Source organism: Phoca vitulina, unplaced genomic scaffold (assembly GCF_004348235.1).
Source record: "Phoca vitulina isolate PV1807 unplaced genomic scaffold, GSC_HSeal_1.0 scaffold11, whole genome shotgun sequence".
Lineage (NCBI taxonomy): Eukaryota > Metazoa > Chordata > Mammalia > Carnivora > Phocidae > Phoca > Phoca vitulina.
The window spans coordinates 2,794,812-2,818,305 of NW_022589714.1; the positions used below are offsets into that span (position 1 = coordinate 2,794,812).

Below are 23,494 nucleotides of genomic sequence, written 5' to 3' on the forward strand. Positions count from 1 at the left end.
ATTTAGGTGATGGTTGTACAGTGTTCACTGTAAAATTCTTTCAACGTTGCCATATGTAGAAAAATTTTCATAATCAAATGTTGGGGGAAAAACAACATAAAACATAACATAAAACTGGCAGCTAGATTAGTCCATGACACAGCTGCAGTGACGTTTCCTGAACAATAGAAGGGAATGGTTTACAAGGGCAACCAAGGAATATAGTCTATTTCTAAAGCAGATATCTTTAGAATATTATATACTATATATGATTTTAAAGTACATATTTGTGTGTATCAAGTAGTATTAAATGTATGCGTGCTATGTTACTCATTTTTTACCCCAACTTCCAATTTTCAAAAAGACATCGATCTGCCAATTTCAGTTTTATCAGTCAGGGTGTTTTTCAGGAACCCCATGATTGATAAGAAATTACTGTCAGATCAACAGTAACCTATTTCTTCAGATGAGGGCACCTACTCTGTGCTCTGTTGTACATTCATTCGGTCTGATTTAGTTCCTAAGCTAATTAGGCTAGCTGAATTCCCTGCTGCCTTATCAGGTAATGGTCGGAGAAATTTGATTAACTTTTACAAAACATACTCAACACAAAGCTGCAAGAAATGGATACTTCTGCACTCCAGAGAATGTGGACTGGTCAGACCGGTATTGATGCCAATTCATGTTTTCCTTCATCTTTACCTGGACCTGACACCCACTAGTTTGTACCAAACATCGATAATGAATTTTTAGATAAATACTGCAACAAGCTTAGGTTTTTTTAAATTAAAGATTTTTTTTGAGAGAGAGAGCAAGAGCATGGGGGGGGAGGGGCAGAGGGAGAGAGAGAATCTCAAGCAGACTCCGTGCTGAGCGTGGAGCCCAACGCAGGGCTCGATCTCACGACTCCGAGATCGTGACCTGAGCTGAAATCAAGAGTCAGTCACTTAACCAACTAAACCACCCAGGTGCTCCATAGCCTAGTTTTTTAATGTAATGACATGAACCATAAAACATTTTGTGATAAACAGCAATCCAGACTCATTGTTTTCTCCAAATATAAATAAACTGAAATATGCCTGTCAATGATGGGAGTCCACTTTGTTTATCTTACAGATATCAGAGGGGGCCACCACAATGTAACTGATTATCTATTACAAAGCACACAGTATTGTACTAAAGATAAACTTGGAAAATATTGACATTTGGATTCAGTGTTTAATATAGAGTTGGGCGTGATATCTTCTCAACACAGGCCAACACCAACATATCTGGAAGGAGAGGCCCCCATGGTATTCACTGCAGACAAGTGACATGTCATGGGGACTAGGGATTGGCTTGTTTAACCTCACCACATCCTCCTCCTAGCTGGAGGACAGAAAACTACATTTTGTAGTCCCCACACCCCATAGCCAGAAATTGGGATGTGATCCAACTAAAGGCCCCTGTGCAAAATTAGGAAGCTGGAAGTGCAGTGGAGGACTTCTCTGTGCAGCTTTTGGCCCGCAGGCAAGAAGTGGAATGGGAGGTTTTCAGGAGCCACCTTGTAGCACCATTCTCCCGGGGGGAGGGGAGTGCTGAAAGCCATCATGCTGGCAACCCTCTCTCAATTCAGACTTCCTGACCCCTGGCACCCAAGCAGGGCGTAGGTTCTTGAACCCACGGCCCCAGTTACTGTCCTCTGAGTTGGGAGCCCCCGGTAGGCCAGTTCCTCACTGTTCTGGGAGCCACCTGGGGCCCAGCCTAGAGCTGGGTAAACTGGTGAGCACTCAATGCCTCTCTCTCCCACTTAAATTACCTGGAGTGGTTTCTGTTTCCTGCACCCAACCCTTACGTATTCACAACAAAAATCCTGCATCTTTTGAAAAGATTACAAAATGCACCTGCAGCTATCCTATGTGTCCTTTCTAACACCCCAAGCTCTGACCACTTCAGGATGGGTGCAGATGCTGGACGTACACAAGCCCCTGGAGGAAACAGAAATACAGAGAGCTGGTAAGGAAACTGAGAACTAGCACAGCGCCAGGGTTTAGGGTCAGCCCAACTCTGCACCCAAGGGACAAACAGAAGAGCGGAAGAGGCACAGGAAAACCCAAACCATAAGGTCAAATTTAAAGACAATTTAATTTGTATTCAATTAACCAGCGCATGAAATTGATTTAAGTTGACTTAAGTTGATTTAAATTAATTAATGAATTGATTAACCAACCGGCCACAAACCCTGCGTGAGGACACACGTGACTTATGGAAACCAGGCTTGCTGCTCTGGAGTCAGAGCTTACACTGCATACGATGAGGCTAAAATAAGGTGTGCCGGCAGCAGCTCTTCTCCGTGTGGGCCATTTAACTGAGCACTTCCAGGCTGTGGTTTCACAGTGGTTTAGATTTCCAGTTCACGGGAAAGGCAGGAAGCACGCTTTTGGATCAAAGCCAGCAATTCCGAATTCCACTCCCAACGCTGTTACTGCTGACTGGACAGACAAATCCCTGACCTGTTTCCTGTCTGTGTGTCAGGATGCCCTACAAGACAAGCCCCTCGGTAGCAACAGTAGCAGCCAGCACTCTCTATGAATCTTATGTAACCTTACAGCCACGCAACCAGGTGGATAGCATTAAAGAGGCCCAGCACTCCATCCCCTCTGCTCGCTCCACCACTCCATCTTGGTCCGAGCCTCCATCCTGTCTCACTTGGTCATTGCACAGCCTCCTGCCTGGTCTTTCTGCTCCTGCCCCTCCCCTCCCACTACCGACAAGTCCTCATCACAACTGCCAAGGTGGTTAATCCTGTTAATCCTTAAGTCGGATCATGTCCCTTTTCTACTCAAACCTCCTTTCCCCAAACATGGCTTCTCACATTAACCAGAACAGAAGCTCGGGTCTGCAGAATGGTCTATAAAGTCCTCTGGGATCTGCTCCCTCTTTCCTCTCTGATCACACCTCCTACTAGTCCCCGGGGCTCACTCTACTCCAGCCACTCTGGCCTCCTTGCTACTCTTCCAACACACAAGGTACACTACTGCCTCAGGGCCTTTGCACTGCTGTGTCTCTATGTAAACTGTTCTTCACCTAGATATCTAAATGCTCTCTCCTTGAGCCCCCACAGGTGTTTGCACAATGGTACCTTATCAGTGATGCCTTCTCTGACCACCTTATTTAAAACTGCAGTCTTAGCATTTATCACTACCTATATATTTATTTGGTTTACTGTTTTTTTACCCTTTTCTAGCTCCATGAGGGTAGGAATTGTTTTGTTCAAGGCTGTATCAGCCACATAGTAGGCACTTAATAAATACTTGTTGAATTTAATGAATGGATGAAGAATCTACGGGGTAGGGAGCTCGCCCATGTGTGCACAGGTACTAAGAAGCCGTGCTAGAGGCCAAACCCAGGTTCTGACTCAGATGTTGCACGCTATCCAGGGCATCCACAGCTTGGGGTTGGCAAAGATGCAGCAGGCATAAGTTTTGAACTGATGTGAGTCTAACGGTTTGCTGTCCTCTTCTCTACCCAGCTCACCTTCGATGCATTGGGCCCAATCAACACTGCTTCCTAACTGGGCAGAGAAGCAGTGGGAGCCCACTTTCGGAGGATTTTCCTTGTCCTTCTCCCAATGCTTCCTTGAGAGCCCCAGCAGTCAAAAAGCATCAGATCCACCCACTAGTCGAACACAAAAAGATGGGCACAGCCCCATGGGCTCTGTACTTTTAACCCAATCACTAACCTCGGCAAGGTGGCTTCTACAAATTATATTTAGGCACAAACACCGGGTCCAAGCCAAGTGTTCTGCCGCCTGCGGGATGGAAGAGAGGGTGGACGGGCTCTGCAGCACTAGGAGGAGGCTGGGGAGGGAGCGATGGTTGGGTTACAGCACAGGCTTATATAGAAATAGGAGCGCAGTAGCCCAGCAGCAAAGGATGGCTGAACGCCTGTTAGAATCACCTCACCACACCCCTCCCTTTGGTGACTGAAATACGTCTTTGAGGAGGTGGACCATTAGCTAGAGATCGCCAGTCTTTCTTGTTATACTCTATGTTGAGAACTCTGTGTTTCTTTTAATTAAGCGAATTAATATAAATAACAGACTTAGAATAGTACCTGCCATGCTGTAAGTCCCACATTTCCGTAGCTATTATATCATAATGGGATTTAATCTCTGTATTTTCTCAACAACAGCCAAAAGCTCAAAAAGGGTCCTGTCAGGTAAGGAAGACAGGATCGAGTCTGCATATACCTTAAAAGCTGACTTTTTAAAAAATATTTATTCATCAGCCCAGACTGTTCTAAAAAATAAATAAGACTAGGCTGTAAGCCTGGTTAGAAAGGGATCTAGACCTATTTCTTTTCCTATCTCTATTGAGATGTTGAAATGGTTATTCTGCATGAGATAATTACAGTTAGGTTACTTTTATTATGGTTATGTTAATTATGGTAATGTTACTTAAAATAACATATTATTATATATGTTATTATATATTATAAAATAACATATATATGAAACCAAAAGCCATTTTAAAAATAAATAGGCAGTATAAATCCCAGATCTGACAATTACCATAATGATCACCACTGTTACTGTGAAGAAATGTGGCAGACCTCAGAAGAATTACAAACTTTTTTTTTCAAGATTTTATTTATTTATTTGAGAGAGAGAGATCAGGAGTGAGGGGAGGGGCAGAGGGGGACAGAGAGGGAGAAGCGGACTCCCTCCTGAGCAGGGAGCCCAACGTGGGCCTCGATCCCAGGACCCTGAGATCATGACCTGAGCCGAAGGCAGATGCTTAACCGACTGAGCCACCCAGGTGCCCCAAGAATTACGAACTTCCAATAACCAGTGAGAGAAGTGGAATAAAAGGAAGTTTTAGGGCAAGTATAATTTAACGTCAACAAGAATGCAGGGGCTAGGGCACTGTGCTGTGTACCGCAGCTGCCAACCGGAAACCAGTGGAGGTGAGCGACTGAGAAATCAGACCCGTTAAAAGAAGAGAAATTCTGTGAGTCAGTGGTGGGATGGAGCACAATGTTACCTGCACCACTCAAGTCATTGCTTCACTTCTTTTTTAAAGATAACTTTCTCATATTAAAAACCTAGCACCACAATGTCTTTTCTCTTTTTTTAATTATTATTTTTTAATTTAAATTCAATTACCCAACATATAGTACATCACTAGCACAATGTCTTTTCAATGAGAAAGGAATGAAAACAGATGCCCATTCACTCCAGTGTGAGAAACAGATTATTTTCAAGCATCTCCAAATGGTATCACCCAGAAAGCCCCTCCCCAATCACTGAAATAAGTATGTTTCTTTAATGCAAAGATACTGCAGGATACATAGTTGACAGGCATTTTGTTATGTTTTGTTTCCTTCCAGAGAGGTGCCTTGCTGGGTGGTGACAGAAACTATATGCCCTGAATAAGCTGAGCACTCTCCAGGCAGGGAGTCAAGACGAGCTCTTCAAAGGAATGTGTTACTAAGGAATGTTTAAGTAAGCTTAAGGAGTTCCAAGTAACCCAAGACTGATGGTGTGGTGTGCTGTATTTGCCAAGAAGGCATTTCCCTTTTGAATGCAAATGTAGATTGAGCACCATTGATCTGAACTTAAGCTGTGGAGGGGAGACACAAGAGACTTTTTGCTGAAAGTATTTGTCTGTTTTTATAAGCATGTGCTCCTTAAAGGGCAAAACACTGGAAATACTTAGAAACAAGCCTGGTGCTTCCAGAAGAGAAAACAATTAGATAAGTCTAAGTCTTGATTTTGTGGGTAGGATTTATGTACCATGTAAAGGGAAGTCAACCTCAATAAGAAGCATTCTGACGGTGTGTTGTACAAATATAATGAAAAAAAAGTTCCTCCTAAGAAATGGCCTCAACTGCAAGCCCCATTTTGATGCACATTCCCAGCAAAGTGTCTTTCAGACACAGTGAAGGCTGTGCTTTTCTGTGCTGGAAAGAAGTATGAGTCAGCTGGGTACAGTCCTCTTCTGACTTTGCTAAGTGCATCCTTATTATCTTTATTGCTTCCTTAACCCACTGCCTTGGCCTGAAATAAATTCAGTTGGTCCTAATAAATCAAAATACTACAAGAACCAACACAAACTTAAACTGTGACCCACCATCCTGCTACACAACCTTTGACTATTATTAATGCCCAAAGCCACTAAAAGCATCCTTGCTCTCAAGAGAACAGTAATTAACTCTGATATAGCCATTTACCAATTCCAAAGTGCTTTCCCATCCCACATCCCCTTTAATCTCCACTCAGGAGCTGGGAGATAGTTGTTATGCTATTAACCCTATTATCTGTGAGAACTCTCAGAAATTCAGTGGCTTACTGAAGAAGACATACCAGGACTTTTTCAATTCTAAGTTACTAGATAGTTACTAGCTAGTTACTACAATTCTAAAGTTACTATCCACTTTCAATGCATTTTTGTTGGCATTTTTTTTTTAATCCTGTGATATTGTTAATAGACTGCCTGGTGAAAACTCTGCAGCTTGATGTATTTTTCTAACCATGGTACATCTCACTTCCACTTTTTGGTGTGGGAACTTCAGAGTAGCATTTCTATCCTGGATACTGCAGGGCAAGCAGCCTCTGGCCTCTTTCCCTAGAATCTCACCTCTGGGTAAGAGGAACAAAGAAAGAGAGTGGCACCTGACTACCTCCTGGGTTGCCAGTCTAGAGGCTCTAGATCTCAGCCCTGGGCTGCTCCTCAAGGAACCAAAAGCTGTCTACGTGACTAGAGCCTCTGCCAGTTGCCTCTGCCAGCATTAAGGCCATCAGTTGGAGCAAGACTAAGCCACTGGGGGCAAAAAAGGTGACCCACAACCTCTCTCACCATCATGGTCATCAATGTCACCCCAAGCCCAGACCTCATAAAACTGGGAGGGGATGGAATATCTGGAGACAGTGAACAAAAATGCTAAGCCCAGATGCCTCAGAGACCTTTCAGAAGTGTGGTTTTGTCGAGGCCTTAGGGATTTCAATGGGCACTTCATGCTTTTCCTCTTTACTCCCTAGTTTGCAGTGCATCTGTCTTCCACTCGGAACACAACCCTGAAGCTGCAGGCTTGAGGGATCAAGGAGGGTGCCCAAACAGAGGGGGAAGGGAAGCCAGGCTAAACTGAGAAGAGGCATGAGAAAGGGACTTTGGGACTTCTCTCTAGACTGTCCAAACTAGTGCAGCAGGGTCTCCAGAACCCTGGGTGGCTTGCTCCCTGTCTAGGACCAATCAGGGAAGTAGACTATGTCAGTGTTTCTTAGTGTGCACTTCTGGCATTTTGAACAGCAACATTTGTGCTGTGGGACTGCCCCACACAATACGGGCTGTCCGCTCCCCTGGCCTCTAGCTGCTCAATAACAGTAGCACCTTGCAGACAGTGACCTCCGCCCCCTGGTTGACAACCAGTGCGCTAGATATTTTCTAGGAGTTCCCATGCTTAAAATTTCCCAAGTCCATGATTAGACCAGAACAGCATTAGGTATGAAAGTGCTCTGAGGTGGGAAAAAGCTACAAACACACAATTATCGACAAAGAAGAAGGCATTCAGCTGCAAACAACAATAACAAAAAACAGACTAAGCAGGCTTCACTAGATAGGGCTTACTTTTCTCCCATATGAAGAAGCCCTGAGGAAGGCAGGGTACAGTGAACAACGGTTCAATAACACCCCCGGGAACCCAGACTCCTTTTATTTCTCCTTTGCCATCCTTCGTGTGATGGCTTTTATCCTCATGTCAGCTCATGATTTCAAAATGGCTGCTCTCCCTCCAGATGTCACATTCAGGTTCCAGGCAGGAAGAAGGCACAACAGCAAAATACTTTTTCCAGCTTAGGTATGTCTTTTTATTCATGAAGGGAAGCCCTCCTCAGCAGACTTGAGCTTTACTGCACTGGCCAAACTGCATCACATGGCCACCCTGACTAGCATAGTTAGGACAACTGAACATTCAGATTTCCAGTCTCTGCAGTAAGAGGAAGGCAAGAAGGACGAAGGCAGCTGAGAAGAGGCCTGGAGAGAGCCCACCTCAGGTGTCCACCACAGGCATCTTTATTCAACAGTGCTCACATTCCACCAAGAAGCTGGTTTATGTTTTATATTCAATAATTCTGAAAACATTAACAAGTGGTCTGCAAAGCTAAGCAGGAGTCTATTACTCTTTGCCGATTTTAATTCAAATAAGAATCCATCTAATCTGCAGCCAACTGGGCTCCCAAATCAACAGAAACAATGACCACAGTATTCTCACCTAAATCACAATTTCAGATTAGCAAATTTGAAATTATCTGCTTTTATCTCCCCTATAACATGTTTCAACAGAAGATGTCCTATCATTCTCCATAATGCATCTCTCTTCTTAAAACAAAACTTGATTCTTAGCATAAAAGCAAAATATACACAAGGTAAAAGAAAAAAAAAAACAGAAGGAAAATCTATTATCAACACAGAGTGATGTCTGAATTAAGTATTGTTATTTTATATTGCAGACCTAGTAGACACACAAGATGTATATATCATTGTATCCTAGATTGCCACATGTGGTACCTTGAACATAGCAGGAGTGTTACGTCTTAGTTATTTTAATATTTAGCCCTCTTATCTTCCCCTTTAACCTAAGTACCCACATTTTCTAAAAAATATTTAGCTCCTTAGCTATAGTAAAGCAGAAGATAAATACAAATGAATATACAAAACTATTTACAAATTAAGTGATACTGCATCTGGGATTGGCTTCAAAATAATTCCAAAATAAGGCAGTGGGGAGAGAAAAGCAGAGGGGGCAGTAGAGGAAACAAGACTGATCATGAGTTTGTAATTATTGAATCTGGGAGTGAGGTACATGTGGGTGATTTATACTAGTCTCTCAAATTTTGAAATTTGCCACAATAGAAAGGTGTTTTCTTAATAGCTCTGGAATTAATACTGATATATACTTCATGGATGAACCTCAAAAACATGCTGAATGGAACACAAGAAACTTATATACTGTATGATTCTATTTATATGAAATGTTCAGAAAAGGCATATTTGCAGAGGCAGAAAGATGACCAACGGTTGCCTGGAGCTAGGAGTGGGAGTGGGGACTGACTGCAAATGGGCACAAGCAAACTTTTAGGAGTGATGAAAATGCTCTAAAACTGCTTGGGGTGATGGTTGCACAACTGTATAAATTTGCTTTTAAAAAATCAGTGAACTGCACGCTTATAATGGATAAATTTTATGGTATGTAAACTATACCTCAATAAAGCTATTTTTAAAATAGCTCTGGGGAGGGGCGCCAGGGTGGCACAATGGGTTAAGTGGCCAACTCTTGATTTCAGCTCAGGATGAGATCTGTTCCACATTGAGGGTGGAGCCTGCTTAAGATAATCTTTCTCCCTCTGCTTCTGCCCCTCCTCCCATCTGAATACACACACCCTCACAGAGAAAGAGAGAGAGAGAAATGCACCTTGCTCCTGTTAGTACTACACTTGGGAAAACAAGACTTGCAGAAGTGTTAAAAATAAAAATAAAAGACAATTTTGATAAAAGGACACTTCCCAAGGATTCCAAAGGTTCTGAACTAGCATCATAGGAAAGCAGTGTTTCATCATATATACCATTTTTTGCAATGTTTCTACAAATCTGAAAATGGGAAATAGAAAAAGAAAAACAGCAAATAGGTCTGTGCTTGATCGAGCTGAAGCAGTGCAAGTGCTTCGTGGGGAGCAAGAACCCTGCAGGAGTCAGGAACTCCACAAGCCAAGATGAGGTAATTAGATCCCTTTGTTTACAAAAGTTACGAAGTAAAAGAGAAAAACAAAGTATGCCAAATAAACAACAACAAAAATAAATGTAGTTTAAAGTTTCTAGTTCAACTTTTTTTTTTTTTTTTTTTTAGGATTTTTAAATAATCTCTACCCCCAGCACAGGGCTCAAATTTTACAACCCTGAGATCAAGAGTCGCATGCTTCACCGACTGAGCCAGCCAGGGACCCCTAATTCAATTTTAAATATCCTAAATCATCAGGTTGTGCTAAGCAACAAAGTAATTTTTTTCTAATTTTATTTTTTAAACCTTCAGGAGAATCTAATCCATTCAAAATCACCTCAGATTAAATCTACCTTGTAAGGAAAATTAATTTGAAACTTCAAATATAATCAATAATATTGCAATAACTTTGTATAGTGACAGATGGTAACTAGACTTACCACGTGGATCATTTTGTAATATATAAAAATATCAAATCACTATGATGTACACCTGAAACTAACAGAGTAGTGCACACCAATTATACTTCAATTAAAAAAAGGAAAATGTGCAAAATGAAAACAAGAAACTTCATTTTCTTTTGTGAAAAGAAGCATCTCTGACAAGTTAGAATTTACATTAAAACAGGATAAAGGAAGCTACAAAGCCATCCAGAGCAGGAGGCATTATGTTTGGGGAAGTTTTGTCTGTTGCAAAGTAAGAAGTAAAACAACTTTAATTTTTTTATCAATATTGTCTATCAAACAATAACTGATAGAGTTTACACTTAGATGTTGTAACAAACCTCTTATTATAAACCTCTTAAGTTTCCCAAATTCTGACACTTAATAAAAGTCTGTTCATTGTCACTTGAAAGACAGTAGGATTCAGTAGGATTTTTACTTTATTTATTTATTTATTTGACAGAGAGAGAGAGGGTGAGCACAAGCAAGGGCAGCAGCAGAGGGAGAGGGAGAAGCAAACTCTCCACTGAGCAGGGAGCCCCATACAGGGCTCGATCCCAGCACCCTGGGATCATGACCTGAGCCAAAGGCAGACGCTTAACCAACTGAGCCACCCAGGTGCCCCAGACAGTAGGATTTAAATTTTAAACTTCCCCAGGGCACATACCTGAAAGGTAAAGTGGGAAGGAGGCAGATTTCCTGGTCTGGGATGGCACCATGCTTCATACTTCCCACATTTCTGAGTTTACACATGGACTTCAGTTAATGTCCTGCAGGTTTGTCCTAAACAGGATCGTGGCTGGTGATTTATTCTGCCCTCTGACAGCCTTAATCACTCCAACAGAATCTCACCTTCTATGTACCCCAGATGCCCACAGCCCTTCATACACAGAATTCTATTGTTATCCATTCAAATACTGTCTTTCCAAATGAAAATCCTAAGTACTGAAAAAAAAAAAAAAAAAAAAAGGCAAGCAACATGCTTGTTCCTGAGACCCAGAGAAGTACAATTCCAAACTTTTAATTTTTCAACAGGTTTATCAGTAAGATGTCCTAAAGACCTAAAGGTGGCCATCAGTTAGCTCCCGGGTTCCTTCCCTTCTTTACTGGAGCTGCACCCGAGCACACACACTGGTATAGAGCCAGCAGCCCCAGAGTCCAATCCTGACCCACAGTCACCAGATGGGAGGACCTGGGCAAGTCAGGTTTGACCTCAGTTTCCTCACTTTAAAAAATGGAGATAATAGGGCGCCTGGGCGGCTCAGTCGTTAAGCATCTGCCTTTGACTCAGGTCATGATCCCAGGGTCCTGGGATCGAGCCTTTCATTGGGCTGCCTGCTCGGTGGGAGACCTGCTTCTCCCTCTCCCACTCCCCCTGCTTGTGTTCCCTCTCGCACTGTGTCTCTTTTTGTCAAATAAATAAAATCTTTTTTTTTTTAAAAAAGGAGATAATACTGATAACTCAAGGTGTAAATGAGATAAAGAAAAAGTGTCCTAGATAGCATGCAGCATAGGACTGCTGTTCAATAAACGTGAGTTAAATGTAATAGAATTAGAGTACTGAATTGTGCTAAGCTCTATGAAAGAGTTTCAGTTTGACAAGTAAGAAGCACTACTGTCTCATCCTGGAGTAGAAAAATGAGCTTATACAAGAGTACCAGAAAATACTATGAAAGCGGGGCCTCCCATTCCCTGAAGCACCAGTGGGAGCTACTTGCAGAATAGAGTGGATTTCATTTATTTACTACCTGTCAGAGTCCAAGGCACGATACAGGCCAGCATCTACCTGCTCAGAGGTGAGTCCAGCAACACGCCCGAGGGATTGGGTCATCTTGGGGTTTGAAGGAGGACCCTTCCTCCCCTGCTATAGAAGAGGGTCCCCCCACACCCTCCTCCTACAGAAGCCCAGTCTTGAAATTGGACCAGCTCTGCCCCCACTCCTAAAACCACAGAGTTCATGCTAATCAGGTCCTTAGAATGGCCACGGGGCTTATCAGTCACCAAATGTTCCCAGTCTAGGCCCAAAACCAACAATCTATTTCCTCTTCCCACATTATGATTTATCTAACATTCTCTGTGATGTTGCAATGAGTTTCCTAACATCAGCTCTCATGGGTGTTTTATTTTTCCTGTAGTTTGAAAGCAAACAATAATATCCAGACAGAGGCAGGTGCTGCTTTATAACTGGGGGTCTGGGGAGCAGACTGCCCTGTAAGCTGACCCTCTTAGTGAAGGCGGCATGTCCACACTGCTAGGGCTCTGCAGAGGCTGGAGGCAGTGACTGCAGGAGACCAGAGAATCCTGCGTGGAGCCACTTCTCCAATTAGGCAGCAGCTGCACTAGGCTGCAGAAATTTCCCCACCAGCACAAGCTTGGTTGCTGATAATCTGGGTTTGGAAAACCCAGTCTTTCTGGGTTTTCTCTTCTCTGAGTCTCGAAAACACTGTTTAAAGGATTGTGACAAAGACCCTCTCCTCTACCCAACTTACCTTGACCACGATTCTTGCCAGGTGTGCATAGCTCAGTTTTACCAAGAATCCTGCAAGTCAGTGTAGATAGAATCCTCCCACCCTTAATTTTGGATCGCCTCTTATGTGATCAAATTCCTCATGCCACACCATCCTTTAGGTAATACCCGATCACCCTGGCCTGCCTTCAGCAAGAATCCCATACCCTCCATCCTGCTCCTATACTATGAATCCCCAGTTATTCTTGCTATATTCGGGGTTGAGCCCGATCTCTCCCCCACACTGCAACAGTCTTGACAACTATCACAACAATTCGGACACCTATCACAACAATCCTGAATAAAGTCTTCTTTACCATTTTAACATGTGTCAGAATAACTTTAACAATGGTTAGTGGGTTAAATGGTGGTCCCCCAAAAGTTACGTTACATCCTAATGCCCAGAACCTGTGAGTATTAACTTAAAGAGCAAAAGAGTGAATATTGCCTTTTGGGGCCCTATATGCAATCACACGTATCCTTATAAGAAAAAGGCAGAGAGAGTTTGGGGACGCAGACACACAGAGACACACAGAAGAAACAGTAATGTGAAACCTAAGCAAAGACTGGAGCGATGTGGCCTCGAGCCAAGGAATATCTGTGGCCAACAGCAGTTGGAAGGGTCAAGGAACAGCATCTCCCCTAGAGCCCCTAGAGGGAGCTTGCCCTGCCAACAGCTTGATGTTGGACTTCCGGCTTCCAGAACTGTGAGAGAATAAATTTCTGTTGTTTCATGCCACCCTGTTTGTGTTCATTTGTTACAACAGCCACAGAAAACTAATACAGGAACAGAAGTATGTCTCAGTCCATTCAAGCTGCTCTAAGAAAATACCACAGATGGGGTGGCTTATCAACAACAGGAATTTATTTCTCACTGTTCTGGAGGCTGGCAAGTCCAGGATCAAGGTGCCAGCCAATTCAGTACCAGGTGAGAACTCGCTTTCTGTTTCAAAGTCAGTACCTTTCCACTGTGTCCTTACATGCTGGAAGGAAGAAGGGAGCTCTCTGGGACCACTTTCATTAGGGCGTTTATCCCTTTCAGGAGGGCTCCACCCTCATGAGACAATAACCTCCCAAACCCAGACCTCCCAAGACCATCACATTGGGGATTAGCTTTCAACATATGAATTTTGGGGGGACAAACATTCAGACCATAGCAAAGTGAGAAGTGGTTTTGCGGCCAGCTCAGTATTAAGGAGCAATATATTCAAACCTACCATTTGAAATTTCTATAATCTCGAATTACCTTTATAATAAAAACTAGTAATTAAAAACCATAAAACATGAATATATGTGAAATTGGGGGCATGGAGGAGAACCAAGATATAAGAAGATATCGTGCAGGTCACAAAGACAGCTGAGAAGACACAAGACCTTTAGCTGCTATTTCTCAACCCAAAGAAGTAAAATTTAATTTGATCCCAAAATGTACTCCCTACTAAATTCTATCCCATTAAAGAAAATACTAAGGTATCAAATGGTCCAGTTCTTCTCCAAGAAAGAGCATAATGTGGGGAGAATCTGTTCTAGAATCTGAACTCCTGAATCTCTGAAAGAATAGGCTAGTTTTGTGTTGAGAAACATGATTTTCTTCATCAGGTTTAAAGATGTTCACTACACATCACAAGAATGATTATACATTAATTGATAATTTCGAGGAAACAAAATGCCATGAAAATAGGGGCACCTGGGTAGCTCAGTCGGTTAAACAACTCTTGGTTTTGGCTCAGGTCATGATCTCAGGATCGTGGGACCCTGGGTGTGGAGCCTACTTGGGATTCTCTCTCTCTCTCCCTCTCTGTCACACCCCCGTCGAGCATGTGCACATGCGTGTGTGCGCACGTGTACATGCACGTGCTCTCTCTCAAAAAAATAAATAAATCTTAAAAAGAGAAAAGAAAAGAAAATAGGGGCACCTGGCTGGCTCAGTGGGTAGAGCATGCGACGCTTACCTCAGGGTCATGAGTTCGAGCCCCACGTTGGGTGTACAGCTTACGAAAAAATAAGTAAGTAAATATTTTTAAAATGCCATTAAAATATATCTTTTTAGGAAAATGCAGTGAGAACTGCAAGTTCAAGAACAAGACTGGAGAGTGACTAAAGCAACCCTCCAGGGGGCCTATATGGCTCTCTCCAGGGGGCAATAATCAGGGAACCTTTACACTCTCCACATATCCTGTGGAGTGTAGCCACCTCGTCCTGTACTTTTTGCCTTGTCAGCCAGTGTTAACAGCCGTTACCTACAAGGCAGTACAATGAACTATCACATGATAGTTTATCACCTTTAAAAACAAGTTGTTACTCGAACCACCACAAAGGCAAGGACTCAATTACACACTTTCCAGCCCTATCCCCTGTTACTCCCTCTCAAAAATCTGTGCTCCAGCTAGATAGCTTGTCTCTTTCCAAACACGGCTTTGCCTCCTCTTCTGTACTCTCTCCGGAAACAGCCCTACCTTCAGTAGGTCCTGCCTATGGAAATCCACACTATGTTCTTTCTCTCCAGGAAAAAAAAAAAAATGTGTTTGCATATAGTATTACATATACTATTATTATAGCATATAATATTATTATAGCATATAATATTATTATAGTATATGTGTTTTGCATATTTCGGTGAGTTTATTGACTTCCCTAAAGCACATCTGTGAATCCTACAAGGATCCTTATACTCCATGTTAAAATCCTGCCATAATAGTTATATTCCCCCAGACTACTCTTCTATATTAAAATTATTTTCAGAAAAATTTGTGCTCCTGTGGGAGTCCCTATACTAGACGATCAAAAAAAAAAAAAAAAAAAGAAAGAAAAAAGTTTCCCAGGGCTGCCATCATAACAAATTACCAAGAACCTGATGCCTTAACACAACAGAAGTTTATTTTCTAATAGTTCTGGGAGCCACAAGTCCAAAATCAAGGTGTGGGCCGGCCTGCACTCCCTCTAGAAGCCCTTGAGGAGAACTGCTCCTTGTCTCTGCCAGCTTCTTGTGGCTGCAGCAGTGGGCATTCCTTGACTTGTGGCCGCATCACCCCCATCTCTGCCACCCTGGTCACATGGCCTCCTCTTCTGTCTCGGTCAGATCTTCCCGTCTCCCGCTTAAAAGCACGCCTGCCGTTGGATTTAGAGCTCACCCAGATAATCCAGGATGATCTCATCTCAGAATCTTTCACTTCATCACATCTGTATAAATCATTTTTCCAAATAAGGGAACATTCCCAGGTTCCAGGGATGAGGGCATAGATTAAATTTTCAACCCACTACACAGGCCAAGCTGAGCCATCACCTGTCACCTGGAAGCCCTCCCTGGTCTTACCTTCTGACCCCAGAGGATGGTTTTCTGTCCTCTTACAGACGCACCCTGCAGCTTCTCCTCAGCAGTGCTGGGTCCAGAGGAAGCAGCCAGCCCACGGCTTCTCCAGAGTGGAACCTCACCAGGGTAAGGAGGAGGTAACTATGTATCTTCACCAGTGCAACCACCATGCTATCCCAATAACCTCTGTGCCTGTCTCCCCACTATCACCTGAGCATCTCCCGGGCAGGGCCCACGGCTTACTCACCTCTATCCCTGCGCCTCATTACAGTACCTATAAACAATAGGTGCTTAATTGACAACTGGTATTTGTCAAAGAAAAACGACTATATCCGTACCACATGAAATGTATTGCTGTGCACATGGCTACTCATCAGGAGGTGCTGCATCTCTGTGACACACAATGCTTGGTAGGGAAGATCAATATTTACGGGGTTCTCCCCCATTCCACCACCAACACCCTCTATCAGTAACACCCATGAAGCCGATGTAATGACCCAGTCACGGGTAGATAACAACAGCTTGAAAAAACACTGACCCAGATGATCACTCAGGTCTTTTTCAGCTCTAAATTCTATGATAACCAACAACTGGAAAAACAAACTGGTGTGCAACTGAACGGTGGTGATCTGAGCAATCAGAAAACTAAGATTAAGGGAAAATGCCTAAGTAAGTGCAAGGTGCTGAGAAGACACTGGGCAAAATAAGCTGTGAACCGTGGGTAGCATACTTCAGTCATGTCGTCTACAGGGAATAAATGTGGTAACAAAACACAAACCACTGGACAATACTGGCCACAAAATCCCCAAGTAGCAAGTGGTTGTAAGAGTTCTGGCCACAATTGGTGGGCATCAGTGCCCTCCACCCTAAGCCTGACTCAAGTCCACCCCAAGCCACCAGGTCTTCACAACCTTCTCATAAAAACATTTAAAGAGCGCCACAACTTCAAATAACTTTCAAGTGACCATTAGAGACAAACACTTCCATGGGCCTGCAGCCTTCTCTGTTCCTGTAGACAGGCCTCTAAGCTCCCCATACCCCCTCCTCCCCCCCCAGCCCTGGCTCTCAGAGCTTTTCAAATCTCTATCAAATGTTATCTGATACAATCTTAAGGCATTCTCTTTCCTAAGGACATTTTTATATTGATCTGGAATTCTGGGAGACCAAAAAGCTTATAAAAATTTAAAAGAATGAACTTTTTTTTTTTTTTAAAGATTTTATTTGACAGAGACACAGCGAGAGAGGAAACACAAGCAGGGGGAGTGGGAGAGGGAGAAGCAGGCTTCCCGCTGGGCGGGGAGCCCGATGCGGGGCTCGATCCCAGGACCCTGGGATCATGACCTGAGCCGAAGGCAGACGCTCAACAACTAAGCCACCCAGGCGCCCCAAAAAGAATGAACTCTTAATTATAAAATTTTAGGCACCCAGGGGTCAGGAGGCATTTTAAGGAAAATCTTTTCTGGACTCCTTCCGAATACACGGACTGGGGAGCCACCTCTCTACGTCCTTGAAAGTGAGCCAGCCCTGGCTACAGATATATCAATCCGTGGGCAGCTGATATCCTTAGTAACAAACAACTTCCTTCTGTTCTGTCAAGAGCAGAGACAAAGACATGATGCAGGGACACTCAAATTGAATTATTATCTTTGTTTAAACCTTCCCTCTCAGGCAGAGCCCTTGGCTGCAGCACCCAGCCCAGGGAAGGATGAAAGTTCTCAAATGCAAGGCTGTTGAAGTGCCCAGACAGCCAACACAAGTCGCTCGACCTTCCCCTTCTGCCAGGCCCAATGGCACTGAGACCCTTCCCGAGGTGATACCCCAGCACCAAGAGGAAGGCACTGTGCTTCCACCATGAAAGGGCTGTAAGAACCCACCAAGGTTACCAGTCAGCTCACATTCAACAACAAGCCACCTCTGGAACACAATTTCCAAAGTCCGGGTCATGGCCCATTTGTGGGTCATGAAAATAAGTGAGTGGGTCACAAGCAACATGTTAAAAAATGAAATAGAACAGAAAATATCAAAATTTCCATAGATTTTGGGAAACAAATTTTTCACGTGTGTGGTATATTTATATTTGTATGCTTACATACCAGGTTACTATTTAAAATGCATTTCTTGGGCGCCTGGGTGGCTCAGTTGGTTAAGCAACTGCCTTGGGCTCAGGTCATGATCCCAGAGTCCTGGGATCAAGTCCCACATCAGGATCCCAGCTCAGCGGGGAGCCTGCTTCTCCCTCTGATCCTCTCCCCTGTCATGCTGTTTCTCTCTCTCTCTCTCAAATAAATAAATAAAATCTTTAAAAAAATAAAAAATAAAAAAATAAAATGCATTTCTTACAGGGGGTCACAATCCAAAGTTTGAAGGCCACCATTCTTGAACAAAAATGAATCAACTGTTCAATCCAAAAAATAATAAAAATATAACCAATGTTTCTTTTTAGAATGCCAATAATTATCAAAAGTACCGTGGCCAGTATCTGCAAACTGAGTCAGCATTTCCCACACATAGTTCTGGGGTCCTAAGATGTATTTTCAGAAATCTGAGAATTCTCAATGAGAATTTTGCATTCTTAATGAGAATCTAAACTGAACATATTTGGAATCATCTGTCTCCCTCATAGTTATGTTAGGTCATGTGGTTTAAATGTTCATGTTTGTATTCGTGTTTATAATCAAAGGCAAGTGGGTAGATTACTGAGAACAAAACAGAAGCAGGTTTCATCTAACAACACTGCACTAAATACACGGGAAGGCCAGGCTGGGGCCATGACATGCTGTACAGGGTGGGTGGGGGGCCTCAGTCATCCAAACAGATGATGTGTGGGAGAACTGAGTCATCACCCAGCAACTGGTAGCACAGGCATGCTGACAAGGAACCTGGGCCACAGCATTCACTACAAAGTCAAGTAGCACCGGGCACACTGTGGATCCCATCTTTGTATATACCAACTTGCAACAATTTCTTCATGGTAAAAGTAAAAATTGTACAGTGAAGCAAGTAATGTTTACATACCACAGAATGAAGGGATTGAAGTGTTTTATAAATTATATAGTTAGTTTCATGTACATTTCCTATTATATTCCTGAAAGAAGGTTTTTTTTTCCTTCCAGTACATCTAGAAGTTAAATTGGGTTGGGGAAAGACAGCATAAAGACCACACTTATGGGCTACACACTCACATCCTCTCACACATAAACAATTCTTGATCAATGAACAAATTGTAGCACAGAAAATATCAAGTGGCAGGGGATCTACCTTGTTTTTTTATTCGACTATGGAATGTTTTATTGACTTTGTCTTGTGGCTAACTCATTTCCGTAATTATGCTTGCCCCAGAGCAATATCAAATTAGTTTATATTCGCAATTATTGGAAGGGGTGGGGGTTTCAGAGCACGAAGGATATTAGAAGGAAACCAGGCTGAATTTTTTAAATTCAGCTAAGAAAAGTTCGTAGGAGTGAATACTGAGACAATTTTTCTGGAAGGCAATTCAGCAATATGTATCCAAAGACACAAACTGTTTGCTCTGTGGCCTAGAAATTCCACTTTTAAGAATTGATATGAAAGTAATAACTCTGGATGTCAAGACAGATTTCGATGCAAGAATGTCTAATACCAGGGGATTGGTTAGCAGAGATGGTACAGTCATACAATGATGTTGATGGTATCTCACAGATATTGAGTGCTTACTTTATGCAAGATTCTATTCTATGCACTCAACATCCAGTATCCCATTTAATTCTCAAAACACTCCAATGTAGTGGGTATTATTATTCTCCCCATTTTACAGAAGAGTAAACCAAGGCACAAAGAAGTGAATTGCCCAGCTAATAAGAGGCAGAGCTGAGATATGAAGCCGGAGTCTGACTCGTCTGTGCTCTTTGACCATTCTCTCAATGGATCACCAGAAGTCATGTAAAATTATGTAATATCTATGTTACAGAAACATGTTTATGAGATAGTGTGACATGAACAAAGCAGGTTATAAAACATCACATACTGGAACCTCATTTTTGTAAAATTTTTAAGACTGGCAGGATATATATACTGAATACTATATATATATAATTACTATATCGTACATCATACTATTATATAGTATATACATATAGTATATAATATATATTCAAATATACATATATTTGAATGTTTTAGTTAAATAAATTATTTGTGTAGCTACAAGCAACATATCAATTAAAAAATATGTTCCAGGTAAACTTACAATTTAGTTAGTGAAGAGCTGGATATATATCCAACATCACAGCAAATTTCTGGTGAAGATTTATAACTCATCTCTCTATTGCTTTTTACAAAAAAAGACAATCCTAAGAGACGATGTTATGTGGGACTTTGAATTAACAGCACTTCACTGTCAAATAAAAAAGTAATTTAATCACACCAAACAATCTAAGAATTCAGACTCCCCAGGAGTCTTTATTCCAACCAAATCCCTTTCTGCCTCATCTAGGTCTCTGGTCCGGCCTCTGACAACTGGCAGGCAGATTTTCAGGGCAGCACCTGCCTCTGCAATGACCCCTTCCCAACAGAAAGACAGCACCCAGCAGCAGGGCGGTGTGGTGAGATAGCTGCCGCTTTCCTCTAAGCGGACAAGTCCAGGGCCTGGAAGCCGGGCTGTGGCCACAGTAAACCCACTTCATCCCCCTGAGGAAAGAAGGACATGAAGGAAAATCCAAAGCCAACCAAAAAACCCAGGTCTGGCTCTGCACCTGCTTTTGAACAGCATCGCTGGGTCTGACTTCACTTCCAACAACACAGCATCTAATGCTAAATGTGAGATATAGACACTAAATGTAATAGTTCAGTATCACTTCAGATGTTTCTCAATGCTCTGCTTATGACCTTGAGAGAAATAAAGCTGAAAGAATCTTAGAGAACATCCAGTCCAGTGTTTCCCAGTTGGGGTGCCACTGGCATTCAGAGTGGGCCCATTCATCACTGGGCTGGGTGGCATTTCAACGTTTCTAATTTCTGAGGTTCTCAACGATTAGTGCCCCCATACACTGTGACAACTAAAAACAACTCGACATTTCCAAGCACCCCTCAAGGGACATGGCCACCCCTGGTTGAGAGCCGTTGATTTAGTCCATCCCTGAGGTCCAGAGAAGTTAGTCATTTGCCCAAGGCCATTTAGGTAGCTAGACACAGATCCCATAACTTACATCACTTAGTTTTGTGTTCTTTCCATTGTACCAAACTCCCCTATGCTCACTGGAGCATGAGATGCTTAAAAATAGACTTCATACTTAATGATAGGATTTATGGATCTAAGACTGATTGAATGAGTTTTTTTTTTTTCAATTTCATTATGGGTGTTCTAATATAAAAGCATAATTCTATTACTATAATTACTTTAAAAGAGCAAGAAAGTATCTGAACTAACAACCACCAATCAAGGTTTCAGGATGCATCGTGTACAGAATGAAGTCATACTACAAAGAAGAGTATCTATGAGTCAGACAGAGAGAGAGAGAGACAGAGACAGAGAGACAGAGAGAAGGGGTAAAGGGATGGAGGGGTATATCTGGAAATATTTGCATTTTATTAAGAAAATATTTTCTTAAAAGCACCATCTCTGCAAGCAGTCAGGAAAGTGAATCCTATGTGGGATATTTTACCAAATTAAACCCTTTATTTCAAGATTTTTTTAAAGATTTATTTATTTATTTGAGGGGGGAGGGGCAAAGGGAGAGGAAGAGAGAAAATCTTAAGCAGCAGGACCCCCCCCACCCCCACCCCATGAACACAGAGCCCACCCCAGGACTTGATCTCCGGACCCTGAGATCATGACCTGAGCCAAAATCAAGAGTCAGAGGCTTAACCGACTGAGCCACCCAGGCACCCCTACTTCAAGATTTTTTAAAATCAAGACTCTCCTCTAACTCAATCTAGCACTCAATTCTGAATGTAAAATCTAAGCTCATATTTTAAATAATTTCTTGCTAGTTCTTAAAGGACTTGTAACAAAATCAGTCCAAAGTATGACATATACCTTCCACCATAAGAACACCATAAATTTCATAATTCGCATTGTTACATTTAGGACACTAGCACTACAAAAACTCTTCCACTGAAGTTTCCGAAGGGGGCGGAATCAGCATATCCCCATTTTTTAGCAGTGGTTTATTCAGGTGATTCTTCTAATCGTGTGTAATTTTCCTTTGTTTCTCTAACTCGTAAAGCACATAGCAATATTTTCCTTATGAATTACACAATTTACCATCCCTACAAGGAAAGGGAGGGAGGAGGAAAAGTAAAAAAGTTTAGAGACAGAGAAGGGGAGAGAGAGAGCTAGACTCCAGAAAACACAGTAAGAAAAATAAAATTATCCTATAGAAATTTCAGGTAAAATTCAAAAAGTTCTTATATATGTACCTACACATGGGCAGATGTGATTGCTTCTTTTTAGTATTCTTTTTCATTTCAAAAACCTTTATAGGGCCTATGTCTGCTTCCAGGACAGAGTGAGGTCCAACGAGACCACTCCCACTGCATGCATGTGGCTGGGAGAACTTTCCAGCCCATAATCACTGCCCCAAATGGAACAGTTTTACGACACAGCTGATCTGGGGACTTACCTCCACAGCCAGGACGCCCAGGGGCCTCAAGGAGGCAAAGCCTGCAGCCCTTCCAGGCCAGGGCTTTGTGTGGTCGGAGGGTTGGTGGGAGGGTCTGCTGGGGATCCGCCTCGGCCCGCGATCATTTACACGTCAATGGTCAAACCAAAGTTCCTCCAACTCCGGTGGCCAGGGCCCCTTTGGGCAGCGAGGCCCTAGGTTTTGTCCTTATCCCTTCAACACAGAGCCTTGAAAATGCCGGCTGCCAGCAGGCACTTGGCAAACTCATTATGAGGGATTTGTCACCCTCTTCAAGCCCTGAGCCTAGGTAAATACATCAGCAATCTGCAGGCAGGCTTTTCCAATGATGCGAGGACGACACCACGCTGGGAGAGATGAATGCTTTAGATAAGATGACAGAATCAGAATTCCAAAAGCAGTCTGGGTTGAAAAGAAAGCACCAAAAGGAAAAAAGATATCAGAGAAATAGATGTTGTATCTTCCATTTAAGCTCAGAAAGCAACTGCTCTGGGGTTTTAGTTTATTTACAAGTCAATATGAGACAATGGTGTGATGTGGATGCCAAAAACAAATGAACAAACTTAATTTTAGGACTCATTATCAGAAAGGCAGTCTTATGAATATGGGAGGGATGAAGGAGAATAGATGGTCTGTGTATTATTTATTCTACAGAGATGACTGGATAAACAAGACAGCAAAAATTCTAGGATAAGAAAGAAATGATTTGGAAAGGGAGGGAGCGGAAAATGGCCATCCTCCATACACGAACGGTATAATGAGTAGATTTATTCTGGGGGCTGCAGACAGCAGAACAAAGGATTGATGGTTGGATGGAGATGATAGCCTCTGCATAAGCACAGGAGAGTTTTCTAACAATGAAAATCTCTGGTCCCCCATCAGTCAG

At 42.6% G+C, this 23,494-nt stretch overlaps 1 protein-coding gene across 1 annotated transcript in view; it reads right to left on the reverse strand.

Annotated features, from left to right (window-relative positions):
* ANKRD6 (ankyrin repeat domain 6) overlaps positions 1-22,976 on the reverse strand; it is a 140,899-nt gene extending 117,923 nt beyond the window's left edge. The window contains exon 1 of the mRNA XM_032409281.1: positions 22,591-22,976. The gene's annotated coding sequence lies outside the window, so the exon portion shown is untranslated. The remainder of the gene's footprint in view (positions 1-22,590) is intronic.
* Positions 22,977-23,494: the final 518 nt, after the last annotated feature.